Here is a 12,791-nt window from a genome sequence, read left to right on the forward strand (position 1 = left end):
CTCTCTCTCTCTCTCTCTCTCTCTCTCTCTCTATATATATATATATATATATATATTTTTTTTTTTTTTTTTTTTTTTTTGCGGTACGCGGGCCTTTCACTGTTGTGGCCTCTCCCGTTGCGGGGCACAGGCTCCAGACGCGCAGGCTCAGCGGCCATGGCTCGCGGGCCCAGCCGCTCCGCGGCATGTGGGATCTTCCCGCACTGGGGCACGAACCCGCGTCCCCTGCATTGGCAGGCGGACTCTCAACCACTGCACCACCAGGGAAGCCCAACTCTGTATTTTTATACCATCTTTTGTTTTAATGTGTTCTCATAACAGTACTGGAAATAGACACAACTTTAACATTGCTTTTTGCTGGTTGTTAGGAGCACTAGGGAAATATTTTAGTTCTCAGCTCCACAGAAACCAAAATATTGGTTAACCTTACGTTAAGTGTAGAGCGGAAGAGAGATACATGTATGAGGCTAAAAACTCAATATCCAGAAGCCAGTGGATATACATAATTTGAGGCAAAATTGCAATGGTTTTGATCTCAGTGTGTTTATTTTGTATGGAGAGTACTTCATTAATAGTTTGCAGAGATAGCCTAAGAGTAAATATTTTAAAAATGCAAGTGAAACTTTATGTTTTTACTCTCAGATCTTCTCCCACACAGAAAATTTTTCTTTCAGCATTAAATGAACTGGTATCTGTTGCATGTGAGTGTATGTTGACAAACCAATTATTCAGGCAAAGGAAACCAACTTTGGGGCTGAATTACCTGGTTTGTATATCAGTCTTATTCATATTATCTCTTCAATTATTTCTTTTGCATGTATAGTACACATGGCCAATGTGCATGTCCAAAGAATGATTTAATGCTTTAAAGGATTGAACCAGTAACTCATACACTGAACATTCAATTCTAAAAGATGGTAAACTTTTCCTGAAAAACAGCGGTAATTGGAATTTGACCCAAACACTTCAAACTGATAAATTTAAAGCAATAAAGGAAATATGGATCAAACTGAGAAGGTTCAAAGGGATTTCTGGAGACTTCCCTGGTGGTGCAGTGGTTAAGAATCTGCCTTCTAATTCAGGGGACATGGGTTCAAGCCCTGGTCAGGGAAGATCCCACATGCCGCGGAGCAACTAAGGCCATGCACCGCAACTACTGAGCCTGCACGCTGCAACTACTGAAACCCACGTGCCTAGAGCCCATGTTCCACAACAAGAGAGGCCACTGCAATGAGAAGCCCGCCCACTGCAACAAAGAGTAGCCCCGGCTCGCCGCAACTAGAGAAAGCCCGTGCGCAGCGATGAAGAACCAACACAGCCAAAAATAAATAAATAAATAAATATAAAAAGTGAATCTATTTTTTTTAAAAAGGGATTTCTGTTCCAGGATATGTTTGGCAAATGCCTGGAGCAAAGTGTGAAATACTACTCTATGTGTTAAATGTCTGATAATTGATACGTCTGATAATTGGTCTCAAAGTCTGTAATAGGATTTAAAATTATTCTAAATAAAATATTACCTTCTTTGAGTTAGCTAAGAGGGCCATCATTCTACTGTAAAGAAAAACTAAGAGCTTTTATGTTTGTTGGTTTCATAATTGTGAACCTGCTTTCCCCAACAGGACTTTTCGTGTAAATATGGTAGTCAGGATATATAAGATTCCACCCAAAACTATCATTAAGATGGAAAAAGTTGGCTGAAATGGTTAGTGAAAAGCACCATACTCCTATTTTCATGTGTTTTTTCCTCATTGACTACAAGGCAGACCCGGCCTGCCAGCCAACCCACCAGCTAGTAACAAATACTAGTTTAAAACTACTGACCACTTACACACATGCACACACACATGGAACTTCTTGGCTTTAAGAGAGTTTAAACAGTGATGTTGACTATAGGCCAAACGTTAACTCTTAAATTGTCTCTCTTTAAAAACATCTCAGTGTCAAGAGTTTTTATTTTTTGGCCGCACTGCGTGGCTTGCAGGATCTCAGTTCCCCCACCAGGGATTGAGACCTGGCCATGGCAGTGAAAGCCTGGAATCCTAACCAGTAGGCCACCAGGGAACTCCCTCAAGAGGTTTTAAATGGATTCCTTATCCCAGGTCTTAATAGTTATAGCTCCTGTAGGGAGCTCCTAGTAACTCCAGAATGAAACCCATGTAATTATACTTTTGGTGGCCCTCTGATTATCTCCAGGCAGATAGTTACTACTGAGTCTTAAAAAGTTGGTAGGGATCCTTTCGTCTCACTCATGAGTGTAAAGTAACATAACTATGTTTTGATATGGTTTGTAAAGTCTGTTACCTTTTAATCCCATACCATACGTGTATAAAAGTTGAAAAAGATCTCGAGTGAGATGATTGACTTTGTGAAAAAAATGACATTGAGTAATAAATCTTCATCAGCTTTATTTTTTTAAAGGTGTTTAAAATTTGAGATGTTTCCTACATACGCTTTCTCAGCTTTTTTTGAGCCTTATAGAATATTACATGGTTGAACATCTCAAGATATAAAATTCTTCCTCCCCTTTAAAAAAAAATGACCACACCATACTGATTCCAGGAAATTCAGTTTCCTGAAAAAAACTGATGAATGGTTTATAAGTATTTTTAATAATAATTTAAAGTAAGAGATTGTACAACTAGCATGAATATATAATTTGTTAATAAATAATGTTACATACTATTCTATTTCTGAGCAAAGTTCACCTCATAATAAACGAATATCCTTAAAAACATACTGGGTAAAAATACTTAGCAAATGAGTATATCTAATGAAAGAGAAGATCAAGATATAGACAGAAATACTAGGTAATATTGCTAATTTTCCTGTCATCATTCAATTGTTCTGCTAGTATACCAGAAACTTCATGGCAGTTTTAAAGTTATTTTTATCCAGAAGAAAACCAATTGAAAATTACAGTCAGTTCTGAGAAGAACATCCTGTAAACTAGATAAGCCCTGAAATGAAAAGAAAAAATCTTCCGATGATTCTTATTATTTATTATACTTAGGTGCTTTAGAAATCTTTCCATATCGCCAAACACCTCCATCTCAACAAAAAACACCTGGAAGGAAAATAGAAAAGATGCAGATAATTCTATGAGAAGAGTTCTAATACGACTTAAGGAAAAGTCTTTTCAAAAGTAACCTTATTCTCCTTGGTCTTTAAGAGAGTATAAATTCAGTTCTACAAAACTATATGGAATCAAAACCAATTTAGGCACAAATGAATTCTCATTATATTATTTATGACATATGCATGAATTTGAACTTAAGGATCTTTTAAATAAATGGAGAATCACAGTTTTAAAGGCTTTTCATTTGAAAGTTATAAATACTGCAAACGTTTTCACCCTACATAGGTTTTAGACCTCCTTAACATTACCATTCAAATGAAATGACACCTTTCAAAATAAGCTTTTTGAAAAAATCCTGATGCACATGCTACCTATTGAAAACATTTTCGGAGGTATTAATTTACATTTACATCTTGGAAGTAGTCTCATGAAAAATAATATTTTAATTATAATTCTGTTTCATTAACAGAACAGTTAACAATATAGAAAGAATCCCCCTAAGAACAAATGGCTTTTTAACTAGAGCTTCTAAATTTAACTTCTTAGCAAATTTAATTTGCCTCTTTATTATTTCTATATATTTAAATTTCCAGAAAGAGATGTAAAAGTTTTGGATATTGCCAGAGCTGAGAAAAAAAAATATATATATATAAACATACAGTAAAATTCCACCTCATATAACATATATGCTTTAAATTTCTCTAGTTTGTTTGAGAATCTGGTTAGTATAGCAGAAGTTACTACCTTTTGGGTTTTCTTGCTTCATGTTTTGGCTTTGCTCCTCTAAGTTCCAGCAGCATATTTCTGACAAAACTGGAACTATCTGTTCCTGTCTGTCAGAAGTTTCATCAGAGAGATTTATCAGACTGACATTATTCTTTAAAGAACACAGAATTTAAGGAACAGTTAAACAACTTAATGTACTATTCTTTTTTTCTCTATTTTGTATTTACTTTTTAAAATAATTAATTAATTAATTATTTAACATCTTTATTGGAGTATAATCGCTTTACAATGGTGTGTTAGTTTCTGCTGTATAACTTTTATTGATGTAGTCCCTTAACAATTTTCAAATATTTTCAAAATTTTCCCTTACCCAATTTCCTTCTTGAAACAATCTGGGAAATTAATATTATAGAACATTATCGCTTTAGCCCGTCTTTGAAATAAACCATATATTTAATCCCAAATTTGTTCTAATGCTAAATAAATAATACTAGCTCAGCAACAAAAAAGTCCTTACCTTTTAATGTCTCAGTGTCAGCAATATCAGAAAATACCTTTGTTAACAAGGAAGCTTCATGAAAAACACCAGGCTTGCATCCACTGGAGCATTTACTCCCCGACTTGCTAACCGGTAATCCAGCTCTTATGTACCCTTCACAACTTTCCCAGCTCTGACATCAGGCAGTTCAGAGAAACTCTGTCATTAATTTCCATCCCTATAGATAGAAAGTACCTCATAGACAGCAGAAGCAGATGGGTCATTATTACATTAACACATCAGTGAATGTTAACGTAGTAGATACAGAGTATCTTGTTGGAATTAATGGTGTGTCACACACAGAAGAAACTTGAATTTGCCATCTTTGTAAAGTACCAGAGTGGATTTTCATGGATTAAAGAGACGTTTGTAGTAAGGAATTGGTAAAAAGAAGTGATTAAGAATATCAACAATATGTTTACATGCAAAGAATGAAGCTAGGGACATTGAAGTGTCTACCTAAATTCAAATACTGCTAGGGGCTTAAATCCATGAACATTCAGTAGCAGATTGAGAGATAAGGGCAAAGTACATTAAAAAAAATATACAGAAGACAATTGAAAGCCATTTATAATGAAGTGGGAAGAGGAGGATTAAAGGCATAAAAATAATTTTCAACCCGTAAATTCATTTGTCAGCATTTAAATAGAGAAACAACTGTAGCCAAGCAGTTTTTTCACTGACTTTTTCTATTATTACATAGAAACATCACAATTATTTTGAAGGAAAAGATTTAATTTATTTTTCCAAATTGTTCTTTTTTTCCTGAATTTCTAAGTCATATTTAATATTCTAAGTTATGACAACTTAAGATCATATATAGCAGATAAAACAAATTCTAACTGTCAGTGAAAATGTGTATATCTGTATAATCTAGAAAAGGTGGAAGTTCTCCAAGTAAAATTTTAAGTTCTCTGACTTCATATATTTCTTTAAAACTGAGTAATATAGTTTGAGGGTGTTTAGTAGAGATTTTAGGAGGAAAAAAACTGTTTTCCAATCCTAGTTTTAATTAACAATGATTCTGAAATTTTAGTATTTCTGTGGAAATAACTGATATTCCAAAGGGAAATATAAAATCACATGTTTTTGAAGAATAATGATTTCCCGTAAGAATTAATGTATTTAACAAAGTATATATAATGATATAGAAATAATACAGAGACCCAGAGATGTTAAATAATATGTCCTATGTCACATGTTTAGTTTGAGTTGGATCCTGGACCAGAACTCAGTTTTCTGATCCATGGTCTGGTTTTCATTTAGACCAAAATGCCTGATTTTAACCTACATATTTATTTATTTTCCTAATTGTTTTCCCTCTGAGATGTTAAAGATGACAAACATACATTCAAATATTAATTCTTTCACCACCTGGAAAATAAATGTTATAAGGAAAATAATCTTCTACCTAAGAAAGGAACAGGTGGACCTGATATTTTTAAGGACTACCAAACGCCAGGCACAGTTATTTAACTGATATGTGAGACCTCACTTCATCTGCACACCTCTAAGGTGGGTATCGTTTGCCCCAATTGATAAATGATGAAACTGAGATTCAGAGAATATAAATTACTTGCTTAAGGTTGCACAGCTACCCAAGGACAAAGTGAAATTCAGATTCTCATCTGTCTGTCCCACGACATATATTGCTTTGTTATAAAGGATCTCTATTCCTATAGACTGAATTACCAATTGCTTCTTGTAAATTCTGTATTTTATTACAACTCTTTGAATGATTTTGTTATAGCTAGACATGGCCTTATGTTGGTCTTGTATAACGTTTGGGTAAGGTCAACATCGACCCCAATCTCAAACAATTTTAGGTCTTACTTGCTTCCTATAGCAATGAAAGTCATCATGGTGGTGGTGATTTAGATCATCTTTATGAGGGAACTCCATTATCAGATCCTAAGCTCCTCCCTACAGGGCAAACATCACTATCACTCATTTTTATATTCCCTCTAGCCTTGCTAGTCAAAAGCGTGAATAAGGTGCTGGTAACTTTGACATCACGCAGGAGCACTTCAGAAACACCGAATCTCAGGCCCCATCCCACATCTTCTGAATCAGAACGTGCATTTAAAAACAGATCTCCTAAAAAAAATAAATAAATAAAATTAAAAAAAAAAACAGATCTCCTCAGTGGTTATATGTACACTTTTGAGGAAAAACTGTCCTATTTTATATTCCATTCACTGATTGATTCAGTCAGGAGTGATTAAGGACTTACTCTGTGACAGGGGATATTCTAGGTACTAGAGATACAACAGTGAACAAAGCAAAGTTCCTGGTCTCATGCAGCTTAGAGCCTGTGGAGGAAACAAAGATAAGCAAGTGAATAAGTAAATACGCAATTACAAATGGTACCTACTGTGGAGAGAATTGACATGGTGGTGAGAGAAAGAAAAAAATGGGAGCACTTAACTTGAATCCTAAAGCATGAGAGAAAACCAAGGAAAGAGTGCTGGGGAAATGTTCGAGGCCAGAGAAGCAGCATGTGCAAATGCAAGTGGAGGAACAAGAAAGTGGTAGAAAGATGATGCTGGAGACAGAAGCAGGAGCCTGAAGATGCGGGAGCTCAGAGGCTGAGCTGACTTTGGATTTCTTCAGAGGACAATCCGGAGCTATTGAAGGGGTCTGAGCAGGGGTGTGACTTGTATTCAGCATCTTTAAAACATCAGCCTGACTGCTGTGTGTGGAATAGATCAGAAGGTGGCAAGAGTGAAAACAGGACATCTGTTGGGAGACTAAGCAGTATTCCAGATGAGAGATGATGAAGCCTTGGACTTCAGAAGACTTAGAGAAGTAAACGGGTTCAAATCCTATTTGCGGTCATGACATGATGTGGAAAGGATTAGGTATGGGGAATAAATGAGAGGGAATTGAGGATACAGGTGAGGATATAATACATAATATGAATGGATGGTCTATGTATAAAATTTTTAAAAAGTAAAAGATTTTTAAAATGTCTTTAAAAAAATAATTTCTAGTTTGACCAAATGTGTGTTTTCACAATTTAAAACACCCAAACGGTATTACAATCAAAACAGCAGTCCTCCGCCTACCTCTGAATTTTGAGCAGGGGGAAGCCCAATTGGTGGGCCCATGGGTGGTCTCATACCAGGTGGGGAAGCCATAAGGCCTGGAGCTGGGGTTGCTGGACCAACAGGTGTGGGTGGAGTCCCCTGCCTTGGTGAGTCCTGAGCTGGGGCTCCAGCAGTGCTGGCAGCAGCCACTGCAGCAGCAGCTACAGTGCCTCTTCCCTGGAGTCATTACCTGTTGGGATGGCCTCCCAACCCCTCGGACAGGACCTGGTAATCCAGCAGGAGCCTGGGGAATTGGAACACTAGCTGGTACACTTCAGTCAGCTGCCTTGCCAACCCCAGGACCTCTTGTAGTTCCAGCAAGTGGTACCCAAGCAATGTCAGTATATTTGGGGGGGTACCCTCCACAGTCACAGAAACCAAGTTCTCTATGTGGCAACCCCAGACCCCAAACCTGCTTTTCTTCATGCTCTGGCTGCTTTGGATTCTTTAACCTGATCTCCTTGATCTCATTCCTGTCACAGAGGATCAAGTTCATATGTTCGTCAAAAGCCTTAAAGATGCCAATGAAGATTTGGTCATCTTGCAAGATACATCTCAATCTACAGTTAATGCACTGCAGCATCTTGCTGCTCTTTCCACAGTCATGGTTTCCATTCCACCAGATCTAATGTCCCCTGGAAGGTTTCAGGATCCTTGAGACCTAAGGGAAGGCTACAGTTAGAGGTATGACGCAGGTTCTCCTACAAACAAGGCAAGCTGGGGCAGAATCTTCAAAGACTAGATAAAGCATTTTTTTTTTTTTTTTTGCTTCAATCAGCTACCTGGCTATTCCAATACAGCTTTACCCACCTCTTGGTGTCTCAGCTAAGAATGTCCATGTCAATTTTGCCTTAAAATCTACCACGGGTACTTGCTGCTGCTGAGATCTCTGCGGGCACAGTGGACACTCTTGATCGCTTGGTGAGGTTGTCCTTCTACGTGTGACTTGAACTTCCACCTCTGGTATGTGCCTGTTCTGTGGTCCGTTTCAGGTGTGAGCAGTCCCTGGTCTGCTCCATTGCACCGCTGGCTGTTCTTCAAAACAGAGCATTAGGCAACACTGGCCGCTCCACTCTGCTCCTCCAAAAGTCTTTTGAGGATTAGATTTATTAGTTTAATCTTATGTATTTTTTTCTCACTGGTTTTCCATATCTTTAGTTTTTTGAACGTCTTAGAAATATCCTAAACTTGATAGACTAACTTTTCTATTTAAAAATCAACTTTGGGGCTTCCCTGGTGGTGCAGTGGTTGAGAGTCCGCCTGCCAATGCAGGGGACACAGGTTCGATCTAGGAAGATCCCACGTGCCGCGGAGCGGCTGCGCCCGTGAGCCATGGCCACTGGGCCTGCGCGTCTGGAGCCTGTACTCCGTGGCCGAAGAGGCCGCGGCAGTGGGAGGCCCGTGTACCGCAAAAAAAAAACAAAAAAAAAACAAAGATCTCTTGCCTTTTGAAAAGCACCTCGGTTTTGTTTCATTGATGTAAAATCCATTTTTATCTACGAGGATACTATTTAGAGCTTTCTCTCTCTCTCTCTCTCTCTTTTTAAAATTCTTGTCGCTTTGTGGTCTCTATTTCCTTCAGTTCCTTTTTGTTTACCTTTGAATGTTTGTTTTGGTCTCTGTATTTCTTATTGGAGCTTTCTTTAAGTATCTGATGATCCTTAGCTATCCCTTTATTTATTTTTATATTGTTGTTTTACATCTTTATTTAGGTACTATAGAAATAAAATAAACTGCACATATGTAAAGTGGACAATTTGATTGGTTTTCACAAATTTATACACCCCTGAAACCATCACTGCAAACCATCGCCACAACCAGATGTACAGATGTTTCCATCTTCCAAAAAGTTGTCTTGTGCACTTTTGCAGTTTATCCCTTGTTCCACTCCTTCATTCTCCTCTATTCCTTTACCCCCTCGCTGGGCAACCACTGATGTGCTTTTTGTTCTTGTATATTTGTTTGCATTTTCTAGAAGTTTCTATGAATGGAATAGTACAGAATGTACTCTTTGCCTGGCTTTTTTTTTTTTTCCACTCGGCATAATGAATTTGAGATTTATCTGCCTTCTATATCAATAATTTTCCTTTTTATTGCTGAGGAGTATTGCTTCTTGTTAACATTGCTCTCTTAGCCTTATGGAGACTGAAACATAAGTCATTATATCTCCTCAGTTGTTTTTCCATCTTGCATAGATGTGTAGCTGTCTTCTGCCTGTAACTTTTCTCTCTCATTCTCTTTGTCTTTGTGGATTCATATTCTTTTTATCTCTTTGATGTCATTTTAAGATTGGCGTGATTAAATGAAGTCTAACATTGAATGCTGATTCCTTCAAGAAGTATTCCACGGCTTGGGAAGATATTTAGAATTCTTTCCTAACAAGCTTTACTTTTTATTTTTTTACATTAAAAAAATATTGTTCATTCCCTGTTTATAGGCTTCAAACTTAACAATTAATTTTTGATTATAAAAATTTAAAAAGGAATAAAAAATTGAAAGATATGAACTAGTGACAAATAAAACAAAAGATACAAAATTGTTAATATATACAGTATTTACATATGAAAATAGAACACAGTAACAGTTTTTGTGTTAGAGTTCCAGGTTATGACTGATTTTTCTCTAAGCATTTTTTATGTTGCTACATAGTTTTAAAACTATCTCATTAATGGATTGCCAAACATAGTGTGAAGGTGGTATCAGTGTTCTAAACATTCTCAGAAATGTGTTTTAAATCCGTGTTACATGGTGTCAAATAATTCTTCTATTATTCCACTCCACCATGAAGATATAAGTAAGATTATTTTCTATGCAAAAAGCTACAAATTAGGGGCTTCCCTGGTGGCGCAGTGGTTGAGAGTCCGCCTGCCGATGCAGGGGACACGGGTTCGTGCCCCGGTCTGGGAAGATCCCACATGCCGTGGAGCGGCCGGGCCCGTGAGCCATGGCCGCTGGGCCTGCGCGCCCGGAGCCTGTGCTCCGCAACGGGAGAGGCCACAGCAGTGAGAGGCCTGCATACAGCAAAAAAAAAAAAAAAAAAAAAAAAGCTAAAAATTAGTAACCTGGGTGATTTTCTGACACACACTCTCTCACCTCTTTGCACCACAGAATCACTTTGCTGGAAAGTAATTTAGAATTGCCATTGTTTTCACACCACACGTAGTCATTCTTTCCTGCCATCCTTTAAAATGCATCATAGGAATTTTTAAGTCCCTAAAGTGAAAAATGCCTTTTCCAACATTCCCTTCACATGTCCTACCAGATTCAAAAGGCATGAATAGTATATTTGTTTAATTAATTTAATTAATTTAATTTTTATCAAAGTATAGTTAACTTACAATTTTATGTTAGTTTCAGGTTTACAACATAGTGATTCGATATTTTTATAGACTATAGTAGGGTATGTTCCATGTGCACCTGAAAAGAATGCAAATTCTGCTGTTTTTGGATGGAAAGTTGTATGAATATCTATTAAATCCGTTTGGCCTAATGTGTCATTTAAGGGTACTGTCTCCTTATTGATTTTCTGTTTGGATGATCTATCCATTGATGTAAGTGGAGTATTAAAGTCCCTTACTATTATTGTATTACTGTCAATTTCTCTGTTAATATTTACTTTATAAATTTAGGTGCTCCTATATTAGGTGCGTATATGTTTATGACTGTTATATCCTCTTTTGGATTGCCCCTTTTATCATTATATAATGTCTTTCTCTGCTTTATTTTTTTTAATAGACTTTGTTTTAAACACTAAGTAGTCTGATACAAGTATTGCTACCCCAGCTTTCTTCTGATTTCCATCTGCCTGTAATATATCTTTCCATCCCCCCACTTTCACTCTGTGTGTGTCTTTAGTTCTGAAATGAGTCTCTTGTAGACAGAATATAGATGGGTTGTGTTTTCTTAATCTGATCAGCCACCCTATGACTTTTGATTGGAGCATTTAATCCATTGACATTTAAAGTGATTATTGATAGGTATGTACTTATTGCCTTTTTGTAAGTTGTTTTCTGGTTGTTTTTGTAGTTCTTCTCTCTTCTCTTCTTTTTTTAGTCACTTCCCTTGTGGTTTGATGATTTTCTTAAGATTTTCTTAAGGATTCCTTTCTCTCTCCCTTTTTATTTCTATTGTAGGTTTTTGATTTGCAGTTACAATGAATTTCATATATGTCAACATTTAACTATATCTACTTGTTTTAAGTTGATAGTCATTTAAATTCAAACACATTCTAAAAGATATATTTTTTGCTTCCCCTTCCTCTCACATTTTGTGTTTTTGATGCCGTATTTTACATCTTCTATGTCTGTCTCTTAACTGTTTGTTGTAGTGATAGTTGAGTTTACAATTTTTGTCTTTTAACCTCTGTTCTAGCTCATTTAAGTGGTTGATCCACTGCCCTTACTATACCTTTGCTGTTACCAGTGAGATTTTTCTCTTCCTATATTTTCTTATTTGTTATAACATTTTCTTTTTCACTTAAAGAAAACCCTTTAACATTTCTTGTAAGAACCATTTAGTGGTCATAAACTCTTTTAGCAGAAAGCTTGTCTGGAGAACTATCTCTTTTTCAATTTCAAATCTGAATGGTAACCTTGCTGGGTAGAGTATCTTAGGTTGTAGGTTTTTTCTTTTCAGCACTTTCAATACATCATGCCACTCCCTTCTGGCCTTCAAAGTTTCTGCTGAAAAATCAGCTGATATCCTTCTGGGGATTCCCTTGTATGTGACTCTTTGTTTATCTCTTACTGCCTTTAAAATTCTCTTTACCTTTGACTTTTACCATTTTAATACATGTTTGTGTGGGTCTCTTTGGGTTCATCTTGTTTGGGACTCTGCTTCCCAGACCTGGGTATCTGTTTTCCTCTTCAGGTTCAGGATGTTTTCAGCCATAATTTCATCAAACCCATTTTCTGCCCTCTTTTCTCTCTCTTCTACTTCCAAGACCCCTCTAGTGCAAATGTTAGTATGCTTGATGTTCCAGAGGTCTCTTGAACTATTCTCATTTTTTAAAAATTTTGTTTTTCTTTTTACTGTTCTGATTGGATTTCCACTATTGTCTCTGCCAGATCACTTATGCATTCTTTTGTATCACCTAGTCTGCTGTTAATTTCTTCTAGTGTATTTTTCATTTCAGTTATTGTATTCTTCAACTCTAACTGGTTCTTTTTTTATATCTTCCAGTTCTTTGTTGAAGTTCTCATTGTGTTCTTCTATTCTTTTCCCAAGTTCAGTTAGCATTATTATTATTGCTTTGAACTCTTTATCAAGTAAATTATTTATCTCCATGTTATATGGGGTTTTTTTCCCATTTTTTTTTCTTGTTCATTCATTGGAAACATATTCCTCTGTCTTCTCATAT

General features: G+C 36.5%; 2 pseudogenes across 2 annotated transcripts; both read right to left on the reverse strand.

The window, feature by feature from the left end:
* Positions 1 to 7,349: 7,349 nt before the first annotated feature.
* Positions 7,350 to 8,024, reverse strand: LOC307194820 (small nuclear ribonucleoprotein-associated protein N-like; annotated as a pseudogene). Its single transcript has one exon. The product of its transcript is annotated as a small nuclear ribonucleoprotein-associated protein N-like (transcript).
* A 210-nt stretch (positions 8,025 to 8,234) lies between these two features.
* On the reverse strand, positions 8,235 to 8,451 carry LOC307194869 (SNRPN upstream reading frame protein-like; annotated as a pseudogene). The gene has a single exon. The product of its transcript is annotated as an SNRPN upstream reading frame protein-like (transcript).
* Positions 8,452 to 12,791: the final 4,340 nt, after the last annotated feature.

The sequence above is a fragment of the Stenella coeruleoalba genome, assembly GCF_951394435.1.
Source record: "Stenella coeruleoalba genome assembly, chromosome: 11".
In the NCBI taxonomy this organism is placed as follows: Eukaryota; Metazoa; Chordata; class Mammalia; order Artiodactyla; family Delphinidae; genus Stenella; species Stenella coeruleoalba.